We start from the raw sequence: 18,538 nt of genomic DNA, 5'->3' as shown, positions 1-18,538 counted from the left end.
TACCACATACATAACACATATATACTACATGCATGCTACATACATACTACATGCTACAAACATACCATATACATACTACATGCATGCTACATACATACTACATGCATGCTACATACATACTACATGCTACATACATACTACATATATACTACATGCATGCTACATACATACTACATGCTACATACATACTACATATATACTACATGCATGCTACATACATACTACATGCTACATACATACTACATATATACTACATGCATGCTACATACTACATGCTACATACATACTACATATATACTACATGCATGCTACATACATACTACATGCATGCTACATACATACTACATGCTACATACATACCACATACATACTACATATATACTACATGCTACATGCATGCTACATACATACTACATACATACTACATGCTACATACATACCACATACATACTACATACATACTGCATGCTACATGCATGCTACATACATACTACATACATACTACATGCTACATACATACCACATATATACTACATACATACAATACATTCATACAATACATACATAGACATACAGTACATATAACATAGAGTAACATACTTACCAATACTTGTCACATTGTTCCCCGAAGCCATTGTCTTTTCCGGAATAAATATTAACATAACAAACCACAAAAATACTCACCCACGATCCGAAGCAGTCCACGAGTGTGTCCCACGACGATCTTGGGTAGAGAACTGCAGCATCAGCTGTTGCTGCCGTTCTCTACGGGCTGCAGGAATCCAATGACGGAAGGTAGGTATCCTTCCGCACTGTATTCCTCCGCCACTTAAAAAAAAAAAAAGTCCCTAGTCTCACTTTATGCCATTGCTGTGTGGGAATTTCCCACGCAGCAATGGCATAAAGTGAGACTAGGGACTTTTTTTTTTTTAAGTGGCGGAGGAATACAGTGCGGAAGGATACCTACCTTCCGTCATTGGATTCCTGCAGCCCGTAGAGAACGGCAGCATCATCTGATGCTGCAGTTCTCTACCCAAGATCGTCGTGGGACACACTCGTGGACTGCTTCGGATCGTGGGTGAGTATTTTTGTGGTTTGTTATGTTAATATTTATTCCGGAAAAGACAATGGCTTCGGGGAACAATGTGACAAGTATTGGTAAGTATGTTACTCTATGTTATATGTACTGTATGTCTATGTATGTATTGTATGAATGTATTGTATGTATGTAGTATATATGTGGTATGTATGTAGCATGTAGTATGTATGTAGTATGTATGTAGCATGCATGTAGCATGCAGTATGTATGTAGTATGTATGTGGTATGTATGTAGCATGTAGTATGTATGTAGTATGTATGTAGCATGCATGTAGCATGTAGTATATATGTAGTATGTATGTGGTATGTATGTAGCATGTAGTATGTATGTAGTATGTATGTAGCATGCATGTAGCATGTAGTATGTATGTAGCATGCATGTAGTATATATGTAGTATGTATGTAGCATGCATGTAGTATATATGTAGTATGTATGTAGCATGTAGCATGTATGTAGTATGTATGTAGTATGTATGTAGCATGCATGTAGCATGTAGTATGTATGTAGCATGCATGTAGTATATATGTAGTATGTATGTAGCATGCATGTAGTATGTATGTAGCATGTATGTAGTATGTATGTGGTATGTATGTAGCATGTAGTATGTATGTAGCATGCATGTAGTATATATGTAGTATGTATGTAGCATGTAGTATGTATGTAGTATGTATGTAGTATGTATGTGGTATGTATGTGGCATGTAGTATGTATGTAGCATGCATGTAGTATGTATGTAGCATGCATGTAGTATGTATGTAGTATGTATGTAGTATGTATGTAGCATGCAGTATGTATGTAGTATGTATGTAGTATGTATGTAGTATATATGTAGTATGTATGTAGTATATATGTAATATGTATGTAGCATGTAGTATGTATGTAGCATGCATGTAGTATGTATGTAGTATTTTTTTTATTTTTTATTTTTTATTTTTTTTAACATTTAACACATTAGCCGGATGATGGGACTACTACTGTCCCATCATTGGGTAATGTGTCAATCACTGTCATGGTAGCAGGCATCGCCCGATGGGACTTGTAGTCCCATCGGACGATGCTTGCACAGACCCCTGGACATCAGCACAGCCCCCTGGCAGGCCGGCACAGCCCCCCGGCAGGCCGGTACAGACCCCCACAGGGTGCACAGACCACCGGCAGGCCGGCACAGCCCCCCGGCAGGCCGGTACAGACCCCCACAGGGTGCACAGACCACCGGCAGGCCGGCACAGCCCCCCGGCAGGCCGGTACAGACCCCCACAGGGTGCACAGACCACCGGCAGGCCGGCACAGCCCCCCGGCAGGCCGGTACAGACCCCCACAGGGTGCACAGACCACCGGCAGGCCGGCACAGCCCCCCGGCAGGCCGGTACAGACCCCGGGCAGTCCACACAGCCCCCCGGCAGGCCGGCACAGCCCCCCGGCAGGCCGGCAAAGACCCCCGGAAGGCCCGAAATGACGGCGCATCATGATGCGCACACACCGCGCATCATGATGACGTCAGTCTGTCAATCAACTTTGAACTTCCGATTCCGATGCCGAATTCCGATATTGAAAAAATATCGGAAGTCGGTATCGGAATTCCGATACAGCAAGTATCGGCCGATACCCGATACTTGCGGTATCGGAATGCTCAACACTAGTGACCACTAAAATATACAATAAATAAATATTCAAAAAATATGATCAATGGCCTTTAGTGTAATATTAAAAATGGCAGAAAAAGGCAATTAATGCACAATGATATCCTTTCATGTATTGGTTGGTAAGCAAATAATATAAAATACACTTGGTGTATGAAAAAATGCATATATTTGAACATGGAGTCAAAGTCAGTTGGATTGTAATGGGTACTGTGCAGTATACAGTATATGTTTTTATGTTATATAAATCCTCTAATTAAAAAGGATAACATTTGGCAGAATTCTTCTGTGGGCATTGAGTAGAGAAGCTCCAGAAAGCTGGTGTGGAAATGAGATGAGTAAAAGTAAAGTACTTTAACCCCTTCACCCCGAAGCCTGTTTTCACCTTCCTGACCAGGCCATTTTTTCAATTTTGACCACTGTCACTTTATGAGGACATATCTCTGGAACGGTTCAAAGAATTCCACTGATTCTGAGAAAGTTTTTTTGTGGCATATTGTACTTCATGACAGTGGTAAAATTTGCTTGATATGGGATATTTTTATTTGTGATAAAATTGGAAATTTGGCAAAAATGAAAAAAAAGTTTGCAATTTTTAAACTTTTAATTTTTATGCCCTTAAATCAGAGTCATGTCACACAAAATAGTTAATAAATAACATTTTCCACATGTCTACTTTACATCAGCACAATTTTTGAAACTTTTTTTCACAAAAAAATTGCTTTATATTCATTTTTTTTTATTTTCATAAGGGTAACTGGAGGAAATAAAAAAAACACATCTTTTCCACAAAAATGATATTTAGGCTGGTTTCACATTTGTGTTTTTTAGCGCTGGAAAAAAACGCATATGTGCGCATGCGTTTTTTCCCCTATATTTAACATGGGTGCGCATACCTGCGCGCTTGTAAGCGCATGTATGCGATTTTCATGCGCTGCGTTTTTTTGGGGTGTGCGTTTGTATTTTCCAGACGCAGCATGTTGCATTTTTTGGCCCTGCAAAAAAGCGCATGCGCACATATGCACACGTTTTGCGCTAAAAATGGCCATTATAGCCTATGGATGCGCATATGTGCGCACTGGCATGCTCATGTATGCGTTTTTTTGCATATGCGTTTTTTTTTTTAACCATGGAATTTAGGGGTTTGGGTTAGAGTTAGGGTTAGTTAAGGGGGTTTAGGGTTAGGGTCAGGGTCAGGGTTAGGGTTGGGGTTTGGGTCAGAGTTAGGGTTAAGTATGGTTTGGTTAAGGGTTAGGGTCAGGGTTAGGGTCAGGATTAGGGTTAATTATGGTTTGGTTAAGGGTTAGGGTCAGGGTCAGGGTTAGGGTTAGGGTTAGGGTTATGGTCAGGGTTAGGGTTAGGGTTAGGTTTAGGGTTAGGGTCAGGGTTAGGGTTAAGTATGGTTTTGTTAAGGGTTAGGGTCAGGGTTAGGGTCAGGATTAGGGTTAAGTATGGTTTGGTTAAGGGTTAGGGTCAGGGTTAGGGTTAGGGTTAGGGTTAGGGTCAGGGTTAGGGTTAGGGTTAGGGTTAGGGTCAGGGTTAGGGTTAAGTATGGTTTTGTTAAGGGTTAGGGTCAGGGTTAGGGTTAGGGTTAGGGATAGGGTCAGGGTTAGGGTTAGGGTTAGGGTTAGGGTTAGGGTCAGGGTTAGGGTTAAGTATGGTTTGGTTAAGGGTTAGGGTTAGGGTTAGGGTTAGGGTCAGGGTTAGGGTTAGGGTTATGGTCAGGGTTAGGGTTAGGGTCAGGGTTAGGGTTAAGTATGGTTTTGTTAAGGGTTAGGGTCAGGGTTAGGGTCAGGATTAGGGTTAAGTATGGTTTGGTTAAGGGTTAGGGTCAGGGTTAGGGTTAGGGTTAGGGTTAGGGTCAGGGTTAGGGTTAGGGTTATGGTCAGGGTTAGGGTTAGGGTCAGGGTTAGGGTTAAGTATGGTTTTGTTAAGGGTTAGGGTCATGGTTAGGGTTAGGGTTAGGGTCAGGGTTAGGGTTAAGTATGGTTTTGTTAAGGGTTAGGGTCAGGGTTAGGGTCAGGATTAGGGTTAAGTATGGTTTGGTTAAGGGTTAGGGTCAGGGTTAGGGTTAGGGTTAGGGTCAGGGTTAGGGTTAGGGTTATGGTCAGGGTTAGGGTTAGGGTCAGGGTTAGGGTTAAGTATGGTTTTGTTAAGGGTTAGGGTCAGGGTTAGGGTTAGGGTTAGGGTCAGGGTTAGGGTTAGTAAAGTCATGGTTTGGGTTAGTGTGAGGGGCCACCTAATGTTGGAAAAAACCGCAAACGCGGTAAAAACGCACTAAAAACGCATACAAACGCATAAAAACGCTGCGTTTTTTTCATGCATGCTCATAAAAATGCTTGAAAAAAACGCAGCAGTTGTATGCTTTTGTATGCGTTTTTTCAATGCGTTTTTTTGCGGGAAAAACGCGCTGCAAAAAAAAGCAAGTGTGAAACTAGCCTTAGCTCCAAACTTTGCATTTTCATAATTGTAGCAGAGAAATTGCACTGTACAATTTGTTGTGCAATTTCTCCTGAGCATGCTGATACCCTATCTGTGGGGGAAAACCACTGTTTGGGTGCATGGCAGGGCTCGCAAGGAAAGGAGCGCCATTTAACTTTTTGAATGTAAAATTTGCTGGAATAAGTTGCGGAAGCCATGTCACGTTTAGAGAGCCCCTGATGTGCCTAAACAATAGAAACCCACACAAGTGATACCATTTTGAAACTCTCCTCAGGGAACTTAGCCAGATGTGTATTGAGCACCTTGAAACCCAAGGTGCTTTACAGAAGTTTATAACGTCGAGCCGTCAAAATTTAAAAAAAAATTACATCTTTCCCACAAAAATGTTTTTTTAGCCCAAAATTATGCATTTTCACAAAGGTAACAGGAATAAATGGAAACCAAAATTTGCTGTGCAATTTCTCTTGAGTTCACCGATATACCATATGTGGTCAAAAACTACTTTTGAGGCACAGTGCAAAGCTCAGAAGGGAGCACTGGTTTGAGGGTGCCATTTCACATTGGCAGAGATTCTGAGGTGCCAGATCAGCAGAACCCCCATAAGTGACCCCATTTTGCAGACTAAACCTCCCAATGAATTCACCTAGTTGTACAGTGATCATATTAACAGCACAGGTCTGTCACAGAATTTTATGCCATTGGGAAGTGAAGAAAAAATAATTTGCATTTTTACCACCAAATTGTGTGTTGGCCCCAAATTTTACATTTTCGTACTAGTAAATGGGTAAAAATGGTACCAAAAATTATCCTACAACGTCAGCTGAATGTAGAAATACCCCATATGTGGCTCTACAATGCTACTTAGCCATACAGAGAGAATCGTTAAGTAAGGAGCACAATTTGCTTCCTGGAGAGCAGATTTTCCTAGAATAGTTTGCGGACACCATATACAGAGCCCCTAAGTGCAAGAAAAGCAGAATTCCCCCTCAAGTGACCACAGTTTGGAAATTACACCCCTTTAGGATTTTATCTACAGATGTAGTGATGGTTTTGACTCCATGGGTGTTTTCCAGAAACAAGCAACAATGGATGTTGCAGACTAAAAATTGCAGACTGCCTTTGTAATGATCAGTACGTTGTAGTGACCAGTAAATTATGCCCAGCTCATGCTTCTGGAGACACGCACAAGTAAATAAGGCAGGCTCTCTTCGCTACAGAGGTGCAAAACATGTGGGTGCTATATATGGTTTAAACACACTGGGGTTCAGAAGAGAGGGGATATTTTAATTTGGGAACACAGAATTTGCTGAATTTCTTTTGCAGGGTGAGGAACCATTTCACTTTTCCAGAGCCTTTGTGCTACCAGCCCTCTAAGTCCTATTTCCGTTAACATGGATGTACCTGAGTGGAGACTTGATTTTTTTGTGTGGATTTAATTGAAGCTTTTATTGGCAACATTTTACATAACATTTAGGATTACATTTATCTGGTGCTTTATGCTGAACACTTACTTTGGGGTTTCCATCTAAATCTCCCAGTGACCTGATTCAGGTGAAACCCCAAGGGATCATTACCTATAATGATGCAGCCGAATTACTATGTACTTTGGCTGTCTTCTGTTCAGTGGTGTCCTTCTTTTCAGAAGTGCCCAAAACTGTGGTCGACCCCACTTTTATGGTTGCCTAAAAAGACGGACCCCACCTGATCACAGGTAAGACATCGTCCACAGTGCCTTCTTGTACCTCACTATAGGGAATCTTCTGACAGAAGTTCCAGCTGAATCACGTATTTCAGAGATTTACACAGAAACCCTGGAGTAAGCGCTCCACGCAGAGCACAGAATAAATGCGCATGAGCATTAGAGTGTGTGCACACGCTGCGGATTCTGCTGCGGATTCATCCGCGCAGACTTTGCAAAATCCGCAGATAAACCCGCAGGTCAAAAGACCTGCGGTTTATCTGTGGATTAGCCTGCGGTTTTGCCCTGCGGTTTAACATCTCCACAATGGAGGAGATGGCAAACCGCTACAGAATCCGCAGAAAGAATCGACATGCAACACTTTCTGCAGATTTGGAAACGCAGCAAAATCTGCGCGGAAAATTCCGCAGCGTCTGCACAGCGGTTTTTAATTCCCATAGGGAATAATGGTACTGTACACCGCAGCTAATTCTGCTGCGGATCCGCAAGGCCAAATCCCCTGCGGATCCGCAGTAGAATCCGCAGCGTGTGCACACACCCTTACTGTGATCTTTGGGAGGCAGAATGAAATATTCAACAGCAGGTGAAGAATTGGGTTTTTTTGCGCCGTTCCTCATGCAGTATAAGTGATTAGGTGACTTTATTGTTCTGGTCTTTACGATTACAGCGATACAAGATTTATATAGGGTTTTTATGTTTGGCTGCTGTCACACACTAAAAGACGCTTTTTATTGCAAAAATTAGTTTTGCATCCCAATATTTTGAGAGCTATAATTTTTCCATATTTCAGCTAACAAAGTCATGTAATGGCTTGTTTTTTGCAGGATGAGTTGACATTTTTATTGGTACCATTTTTGGGCACATGACATTTTTCTTTTATACTGTTCTGCGAGTGGTAAAATTCATAAGGACGCCTTATTCTTCAGGTCAGGGCGATTACAGCAATACCCCATTTATATTGTATTTTTATGTGTTGGTGCTTTTATTTATGGGGAGAACATACAAACTCCTTGCAGATGTTGTCCTTGGTAGGATTTGAATCTAGGAGCTCAGTGCTACAAGGTTGCAGCGCTAACCACTGAGCCACCATGCCACCTTTTCTATCATAGCAACTATTTTTGCAGTGCTTTATTCTCAGATCTATAATTTTTTTATTTTTCTGCTGATGGAGCTGTATGGCAGCTCGTTTTTTGTGGGACAAGATGACGTTCTCAGTGGTACCCTTTTTATTTACATTTTCTTTTTGATCACGTTTTATTGCACATTTTGTTCAGCAGTATGATAATAAAGCTTTGTTTTTTGCCCCGGTTTTTTTTTTTACTGTCTTCTTTGAAGGGGTTAACTGGTGGGACAACTTTATAGAGGGGTTGCTCCATATGCGGTGATAAAAAGTATGTGTCCTTTTTTGTTTATTTTTTTACATAAATAAATGTATTTATTGGAATAATATAATTTTCTTTTTTTTTGTTCTTTGTTGGGAGATTTTTTTAAAATATTTTTATAATTTCTAATGATTTTTTTTAACCTTTTTTACATTATCCCAGGATGGGACATCACTATACAGTAGCAGATCACTGATTTGATATTCTACAATGTTTCTGCACAGCATCAGCATCTGACAGTCAGGGAAGGTGACGTCTCAGCTCCCGCTTTTAGTAGGCACTGAGAAGTAACTTTCCCTGAAGGACCTCACAACCATCTTGCGGCCAAGGGTCTTCATGGAGACCCTCAGAACAACACAATCGCATTGCGTTGTTCTGATGGGAGCACACACGAGCCCACTCCCTTTGTACGATTTCCTCGATGTCGCTGTCACTATTGACACATATACAGCTCCCACAGAGCAATATATGTAAGGCGCATGTCGGGAAGGGGTTAAAACATTCCACTACTTCTACTCATCTATGGACTATGTCAGCCAAGATCATGCCAAAAACTTCCCAGACTATTGACACTGTCTATGACTTTGACTCTGGTTTCAAATGACTTGATTTTTTTTGCTTGATTTGAAGTATACAGCTCTAAGTCATTATTAATACGTCTGAAATTTATATTGATAATACTTCACTGAGTATACTTTGCAATTTTTGCTCTCCAGTACATTATGCTATCACTACATTAATTTGTCTTTTCCAATATTACTCCTCTGTGTGCTGAATCTGATTGTTTTGCTGTTCCCTTATCAATCATAAATTTATTGTATGAATGTTACTAATTTACTAAGTAATGAGTTTATTAACTGAGCTATTTAATTTTAATACTTTGGAGATGAAGTTTACCAGGGCTTGAAAAAATTAAATATTTTTTCCAAAAGAAGTCTTGAGGATGTAAACCCCAAATAATAGAAAATATTGACATATTGTAGCATGGTAATTTACTTTAGACTATGGTATGAAATTGTGGAATCAGCATAGTATTAAAATATTTTCTGCTTTCCCAGAGGCTAATATATGCTATTGGAGATGAACGGATCATTTGAAATTTGAATTCACTTGAAAAAGTAAATTTGTGACAAATTGCAACTTGCAATACTGAAAAGTCTCTAGCTAGCCAGAAATTACGTGTATAACAATCTGAGGTCTCCTACATGTGAATTGAACCTGTTTTGATCTCTGTAATGCAATCAAAGCCGAATTAATGTCCAGGTGATCTCAACCTATCTGTCTAGTGGAAAACAGATAGTAAACAATGGTAACCGCCAGCTTATGTAACCATACACACTGTATGTGGTGCAATCAGAAGACGCTATGACTTTTTCCTATGGTGTGGGAAAAATTAAATCCAGTTGGGGTAGTATATTAAGACTTGCTTTGTTCTTTGCTAAATTAAGTAGTTTTACTTTTTTACAAGCTGTCTAAAAATGATCCTTTACAGTATTTAGGGGAGTAAAACAGGTGTACTGTTTTGAATGTGAAGTAATGCTTCTCAGGATTGAAAAAAATATCTCTTTTTGAGATCCACAACAGGTCTGCTATTCACAAAAAGATTAAACAATTGCAAAAGTTTTAATCAATCTGCCCAAAAATGATTTCTCTTTTTTTTTTTTCGAGAGCAAGAACAGGTTACTGTTTTCAAAGTGAAGAAGCAATGGCTTGTCAGCAAACCTTCCCAAAAATTATCCCCACTTTGGAAGAGTGGGTGTTTTCCATCATCAGTACAGTCTAGCACTTAAAAGCACAGTGGACAGCCAGGAAATTTGTGGCTGGCATGGCTCTGAAGTGACAGAAGCCGCATGGTAGAGAATTAAGAATGGTAGGCAAGGAGATGTCTGGCAGTATAAGGCATGCAACAGCAATTCTGCTAGCAGTATGACTGCCTATCCTTAAAAACACTGAGCAATGAAAGATAAGACATGTGGATTATCCTGTTAAACATCCTGTTCAGCCCTTATTCACATATACACCATTTGACATATGATAAGGTTTTAATACTACAGGTTAGGATCGCAACAAATAGGGTCAACTTGATGTGGTGGGATGTCTTTACATTCATGAGCAAAAGGGTGACAATGTTTTGACCTTTTGACTTTCAGAAACAATATGAAATAAACCAGAAAGGCTAGGTAGAATTCACATGAAAGATAATTCAAAAACAGATATCTCATTATATCAGTATGGAGGGTGTGTCTCTCCAATTTAACCAGGTGTGGTGTAGCAAAACCTGCACAGTTAAATGTCTCAATTTGCTATAATAATTTGTTTGCACATTTTGGATTAAAGCACATGAAAACCTCCTGGCCATAAAGGACCACAAAAAATAAATGCCGTGAGGTAGAAGTACCATCTAAAAATGCTGCAACAGAACAAAATTTAGATGCGTGATGCTACACTGCAGAACTGGAATAATCAGAAGGGCATGCAAAACGTAAAAATTTCAGACAATGGAAAAAGTGTTCAGCACTGCTCTCCATTTTCTCAAATTGACGGAAAATCATCTGGGGCTTAGAAACTAACTACAATGGTGTTGTTTTCCATGTGAATAGGACACATATCGAATATATAAGCTAGAGCAAGGCCGGGGTCACACTAACCGACGCAAAATACGGTCAGTATTTTACATGTGTAATACGGATGACAGACCCCTAAATAGTGCTCCGTATGTCATCCATAATCAAGGTGTTGTCGCGTATTTTGCGCATGTAAGCATCTGTATGCAATCCGTATGGTATCCGTATGGCGAGATTTTCTCGCAGGCTTGCAAAATGGACATATAATGGAGCCCTATGACAGGGTTTATAACAGAAACCAAAGAATAGATATAGACACATAGAATGCATATATATATATATATATATATATATATATATATGCATTCTATGTGTCTATATCTATTCTTTCGTTTCTTTATTAAACCTGTCAGTGTGAGTTTACTGTATAGCGCACTGAATTGCCGGCTTTTCTAAAAGACATCTGGTGCGTATTTCTCGCAAGTCACATGTGTGGTCCGTGTGTAATCCGTATTTTTTGCGCACCCATAGACTTGCATTGGCGTACTACGGCCGTAGTACGCTGACAATCGCAGCATGCTGCGATTGGCACGGACCGTAGAATACAGATGAGAAATATACGGCTGGTGCGAGTGACCCCATAGAGAATCATTGGTCCGTGTCTAATGGGTGCTTTTAGCGCCTCTCACTTGGCCGTATTCCTCGCCAGTGTGACCCCGGCCTAAGTGTAATTGGACATGTAATGGACATCATTCAGTCATACACACAAATACAATTTTTTCCACGTAGCTTGGTGAGTGACATATTTTCTTTTACATTTAAAAAGTAAAACATGTATCACTGCATATTTTTTTCAAGTATTTTTGGGTAGAGTATAGTTATACAGTATTTTGTTTTAAATTTTCCCCTCCTTAACAAAAATTGCTTAACCTTAAAAATAAGGTAGCTTCATAGGTATATGCTTGGAAAGAAATTTACAACAACAACCCGCAGTATTGTTGCAGCAACTATGATTGCTAAATGTAACTAGAAAAACAGTTGCAGAATCTTAACCTTAGATTACATTCTTTTTTTTAATTTCAACTAATTTCCCTTCATAAATGCAACTAAATTTCCGTAAACCTAAAATGCTATGTTGTAAAGTAGGTTCATGACCGGAAATGAAAATGTGGCAACAGCATGCAGTATAGTCGTTGGGTATTCAAATACTAAAATATGACCTTTGCTAACAAAATTTAAAAAAAAAAATTCATAGCCATTAGTGATGAGCGAGTATACTCGTTGCTTGGGTTTTTCCAAGCATGCTCGGGTATCCTCTGAGTATTTTGGCGTGCTTGGAGATTTAGTTTTCGTCGTCTCATCTGCATAATTTGTGACTGCTAGACAGCTCGAATGCATGTGTGGAATGTCTGTTTGTTAGGGAATTCCCACATGTATTCAGCCTGTCTACAAGTTGCAAATTATGCAGATGAGACGACGAAAACTAAATCTCTGAGCACGCCAAAATACTCGGAAGACACCTGAGCATGCTCAGAAAAACCAGAGTAACAAGTATACTCGCTCATCACTAATAGCCATGTGCCTTTACACAATAGTATGGGTCAAGAAAAGCTAGAAGGATTCACATCCAAATGCAATCACCTGGAACAGGCCGTTGTATTTGGATTGTCAACCCCACAAATATGTGATAGCTCCCTTGATTGGCTGCACTAGACTATATGATATGATAGCTTCAGGCTTTTCTCAAAGAAGCCCACCTGGCCGCATCTCATGCCGTTAACCTACTTTCTTAATGTTCAACAGTATTTTGAATGACACTAAGCAGTTTTTTTTGTCTGATCGTTGTCAATTGCAGAGTGCTTGAATTCAAGGGGATCTGTAAATTTCAGGAAATTGGACTCAAAGTTGATCCTCCGAGGATCAATTTGCTCTTCTCTACATTCTATCAGTTCATGATCTGTGATGTTTATGGGAACCATGCTAATCACTTGGATAGTTACATTTATGATATGTTATGTTCCCTGTACTGAGAACTGCTACACAGATAGTAAATTACAGTGCATAAGATGAACATCGGTATCATTTCTGGGCATTGTAGACAAGTATATGCACCAAAAGCAGTTATTCTTTCATGGGATTCCTGCAGCATAAACTGTAGAAAATGACAGGTTTGCATTCAATTGCAGAATACTTAATCCCGTAAGGACCAGGGGCATTTCCATTTTTGCCTCTTCGTTTTTACTCTCCATCTTCCCAGAGCCATAATTTTTTTTCTTCTGTCAATATGGCCATATGAGGGCTTGATTTTTGTAGGATGAGTTTGCTTTTGAATGACGTCATTGCTTTTACCATATCGTGTACTGGAAAACGGTAAAAAAATTCTAAGTGCACTGCAAAAAAGTTCCACAATTGTTTTTTTTCTTTTACTATGCTCATTAAATGCTAAAACCTGCCATTATGATTCTCCAGGTCAGTACGAGTTCGTAGATACCAAATATATCTAGGTTCTTTTTAATTTAAGTGGTGAAAAAAATCCAAAGTTTGTAAAAAAAAAAATGGCACCAATTTCTGAGACTTGTAGCATTTCCATTTTTTGGAACGTAGGGCTGGTTGAGGCTTTATTTTTGGCGCTCCATGCTGACATTTTTATTGACAGTAATTTTGGGATGCATACAATGTTTCGATCAACTGTTATTGTATTTTATTGCAGTGCTGCAGCGTTCAAAAAAACATAATTCTGGTGTTTTGATTTTTTTTCTCGTTACGCCGTTTACCGATCGGATTAATGATTTTTATATCTTGATAGATCGGGCCATTTTGAACGTGGCAATATCAAATATATGTCTTTTTCATTTTTTATAATTGTTTTATTTTAAATGGAGCAAAAGGTGGGTGATTTGAATTTTTATATTTTTTTATTTTTTAAATATTTTAAAACTGTCTTTTTTAACTTTTTACATGCTTCAATAGTCTCCTTAGGATGTCTGAATGAGCCCTAAGTGAAATGATAACTTATCATTAGCATCTAAGGCCCTTAGTAATTTTTTGTTATATTGTTTGTCTATGCAACAGGCATCGAATTGTGTGAAGCCCATAGGCAATTTATTTATTTTAATTGAATATTTGAAACTGTTCATCAAATTCACTGAAACAATAGATTCTCAAATTAAAGCAAACGCATGCCAATTTCTTGTGAATTGCTGTCGCTTTGATTAATAGAATGATCAATTATCATTTTAATGTTAAAACAAGTAATTTAATCTTATAATTTGGATTATTCCAATCACTTTCGCAGCATGGCTATTACTCTTTAGTCTTTTTGGTTGCACACTAAATCCTAAATAACAAAATAAAACTACAGAAACACTCATTCTTTCTTATTAACTAATTAGATGTGATGATTGATATTGGGGAGTTTCCCAAAGACAGAAAAATTGAGAGTTCAAATGAAAAATAGTAGGGGTATTTTCCAAACCTCTGTGTATTTAATAGGTCATGCTGTAATATCTTTACTTGTGTAACTTTTTGCATTTGAAAGTAAAGGAAGAGGATGAAATACTATTATTTGCTATTTATGCTTCCGTAGACTGAGTAGTAGGTGACATTTGATGAAATTAGTCAAATTGCCATTATTACATCATAACCTCCATTATTCTGCTGGAGTTTATCACAGTGTCACATAGAAGGTGAAAATCTTTTCACATCCATAAAGGTTTTCTCTTAAACCAAAGTGAAATATTATGAGATATTGCTTTTCAGGGAACCTTCAAAACAGAGCAGTGAAATGAGTTTTTCCACCATAAACATTGAAATGATCAACTTCAGATGTTTCTGATGCACCCATAAATTAATATATGCAGAAAGTCAAACTCATGCAAGGCCTCTTTTCTGGTCAATATATGGCTTTTGACTAAATTAGGTCTGGATATTTTGATTTATAAGTTGGATATTCACTTATCAGGTGTACATTTCTTTAACCCATTGACCTATCCTTAGAAGAGGCCATCTATTTCAGATCAGTGGGGATCTGATCAATCAACCCACCCACTGACCCATAACCTGAATGAATGAATTCACACCCGAAGCTGCACAACTCTGTACATTGCAGCGTTTCTGAGAATGATACCGCAAGCTCTCCCTTATGGTTAGGTCACCAATAATAAAGTACCTTTTAACTCTAAGGTCCCAATTCTAAGAACTCCAGTCCTATACTGTGGTAACATTTCTAGTGAGACATACGGAGATACATACCACTGATAACATGCGCCAAAATCATTAATGGGCGTCCTCCTCTTAATGAATTCATAAAAACAATAGGTCCTCCAGTGACAATGAGGTGAGTATATCTATTTTTTCATAAGTTAAAACACTAAATAGTGGAAACAAAAGTAACAGCAAAACTAGAGACCTGATGGACCTACGCTTTCCAGCGTATAGCCTTAGTCATGGTACTAACCCTTATTCATAGCTGTGAATAAGGGTTGCTAATTAGGAACACGTAAGCGTATGAATTCTTAATCTTTTTTTAATTTTTTTGCTTTCTCTCAAAATGTTTTTAATTGCGCAGTAAAAGTTATGTTTTACTTTTAACATTTTCCATGGGTGCTGGAGCCCAGTCTTCGTGGACCCATCGTTCATTACTTGTTCATGTGGCTGTAGTATATATTCTGTGAACTAGACACAGTGTGATCATTCTGTGACCCTTTAAGCAAGCTGCAACTTTATTTTGAAGGAACTATAAAGTTTCTAATATACCCTAAAAATCTTTAGTATGTTTGTGCATTTACTTTTTACAATGATGCAAAAGCATAATTGGGTATTATTCAGGTATAGACACAAAACCTTAACTGGGACCAAACTGAAATGAGCAATTTGTGCTGAAGAGCTACTACAGGTTCTAAATTATGGCTGTTCTGTAAAGAAGAACATTGCTCCTTTTGTCCAATGTGTCACTATGTTTAACAATCAGATTCTATTCAGTGAGACGGAAGTGCTATTATTCACATATCTATAATTGACAAATTCTTTTGCATATGGCTGTGATTCTGATCATTATTTTGATTTAACACCTGTACTTTTTAAAATTATCATCTTAGTAGTCCTAGTAGTTGTAGAGAGGTTATCTGCTTTCATTGGAGCACAATACGGGAGATTATGTCCTTGGTTCATACATGTGTTAATATATGTAACTCATGAGGAGGTTCTGTTGTAGTTTTAGAAGGTTTGTCTGGCATCTATAGTGTTCATCATGTGTCAGATTCACTCCTGGCTTGAATTTTGTAATTTTATTCCTAATACAAAACAGAATAGTCTAAGGGTACCGTTACACTTAGCGATGCACCAGCGATCCCGACCACGATATGGATCGCTGGTGCATCGCTAAGTGGTCGCTAGTGAGCTGCCACACAGGCAGATCTCACCAGCGACATCTCTGGGGTCGGGGGTCGCTATTTACCTGTCAGACGCGGCGATCCTGACGTCCTCTCGCCCGCGTCCACGCGTCGCTCGTCGGCACCATAGGAAGCCCAGCAGGAAGCGCCTGACAAGAAATGATCCTGGACCTTCTCGCGTGACCAGCGATAATCAGCGGGGGAGACGGTCGGAGGTAAGTATCACATGTAGCGATATCGCAAGCAATATCGCTGCTACATCACAAAATCGGTGACTTTACAGCGATATTGCTAGTGATATCGCAGTGTGTAATGGGGGCTTAAGTCTAAATGCTGATGTGGAATCTGCAATAGATGAATTAGTCTTCATTTTGTCTTCTGGTTCCTGGGGTCATCTTTACAACATTGTTGTGAATTGCAGACTGCATGATTACATGCAAAGGAATCCAGTAAAAAATGCATTTTTTGAAAGCAAGGGAGCTTGTTGTATAGGTGGATGGTATATGGTTTCTGCCACAGGTATCCATTCAATATATATGGCAGAAGATTTCTAGAACAAGTTCAAGTAATGATTATCTATAGATAATGGATGCTGATATTTCCATTGGGAAATCCTTTGTAATGTACCTTTAGATGCACACTGCAGGCAGACACTGTACACTATCTTACCAGTGTAACATAACTGTATAGTCAAATTTTGCGCACAAGATAACGTTAACTGATTTAAATAAAAAATCTTTGTGCATTCACACAATGTAAATAATTTAAAGGATGAATACAAATCATGAACAAGTAGGTTAAAAAATCCAGTTCTGTATGCTATCAAGGCAGCTAAGTGATTATGTTTGATGTCTGTGCTACATGGTACAAACAATGAAAAATGCTTAGGATGGCTTTCGTTAAAAATTAAAACCTCATACAACTGAAACTATCATTATTGCATAAAATTATATACCTCACCACAAATATTAGGAGTTTCAGCTACCATCTTCTACTATTGACCATCCCAGGCAGGGGCAAAGCATGCAATTGTTCTCTACCCTCTTTGAAACTACTTTTTCCACATGCTGATTTCTAGCTTGTGTATTGAAAAACTGCACATATCTCCATACTTATCCTTTGCTAAAATGTTAGTATTCTCTGCAAGCAACATCTTAGCCTGTGAGTTGAGAAATAAAGAGACATTAAAGCTGAATAATAAGATGATCTATCTTAGCAATGGCATGAGTAATGTGGCTATGGATGAAGATTTCTGAGTGCAGTCCATCACTTTGTTAAAAAATGTTATACAGTCTCAGTTACTCAATAGTCCTCGATACAGGTCAGTAGTTTCTTGCCATGGACACCCCTAGTCTGTCTTCATGGACCATAAGGCAATCGGACTCTCCAACAGCATTCTTTAGTGGGGGGGGTCAGTGTCTTTGTTTTACTCTGCACAAGGGTTCCCTGATACAAAATTCTGCAGGCCGGAATAAGGACTTCAATGACCCTCTTTTATGCTTTAAATGAAATGTAACTAATCCTTATGGTGGTGAGCTGTGAGCACCTCTGTCAAATTAAGGTGCTGATTCCAAGAGAAAGCTAGAAAGGAAATGACAAATTTCTGATTCTGGTTATTGTTGGTGTGTCTTGGAAGGGTTAAGATCTGATGCTGAGGCCAGATCCCGGTGCCATTAATTGAACTATTAGAGACTAATGATCATCTGCCATGTAGTATTGCATTGTCTTGCTTACCGTGCTGCTTTGGGAAGCTAATCTAAGACCATTGTTTTAATTTTGTTAGTGTCGGAGTATCATTTTGTTCCTTATGTTATGGCTGATTGCAGACTCTAAGCGATTAGGTCAATGTTAAGTGACACAATAAAGTTTATTTGATTGCTCACCGGTCTGCTGTCCCTGCACGGTCTATCACACACACCGTCACATATAGGAACTGCGCAGATTTTCTTACCCTTTATGATCCCATTCTCGGCTTATCATTAACCGGGTTGGCCAGACGACCTGTGCAGTGCATTTCATACAGATAACATCATGCCAGATGGGGAACCAAGTAAAATAGGAAATTTGTGCAGCTCCTGTCCAGAGCCAGAGAACACTGACCAGGATTGTGGACTTGGATTGCACTAAGCAATCTGCTCATTTCTAGTGGCCATTACAACATGTTAAAACTGGAGAAAGGTCTTCTTCAAGTCCACCTAGACAAGAAAACTAGTTATGAAGGTTCAACCTTTACTTTATAAAAAAATGTTGTTTTTTAAAACATAGGATCTTCTCTTAAAAAATATTATTGGACTTTGAAGGTAGAATATTGTCAGTAAATT

General features: G+C 39.0%; 1 protein-coding gene across 2 annotated transcripts in view; it reads left to right on the top strand.

The window, feature by feature from the left end:
- The window catches only part of CHRNA7 (cholinergic receptor nicotinic alpha 7 subunit), a 547,224-nt gene that overhangs the window by 523,366 nt on the left and 5,320 nt on the right, over window positions 1-18,538 (top strand). The window lies entirely within an intron of this gene.

Source organism: Dendrobates tinctorius, unplaced genomic scaffold, assembly GCF_039654945.1.
Source record: "Dendrobates tinctorius isolate UK_male_01 unplaced genomic scaffold, ASM3965494v1 ptg000097l, whole genome shotgun sequence".
NCBI classification, from domain to species: domain Eukaryota; kingdom Metazoa; phylum Chordata; class Amphibia; order Anura; family Dendrobatidae; genus Dendrobates; species Dendrobates tinctorius.
Note: the sequence above shows the minus strand (reverse complement) of the source record. Positions and strands in the feature narration are given on the sequence as shown.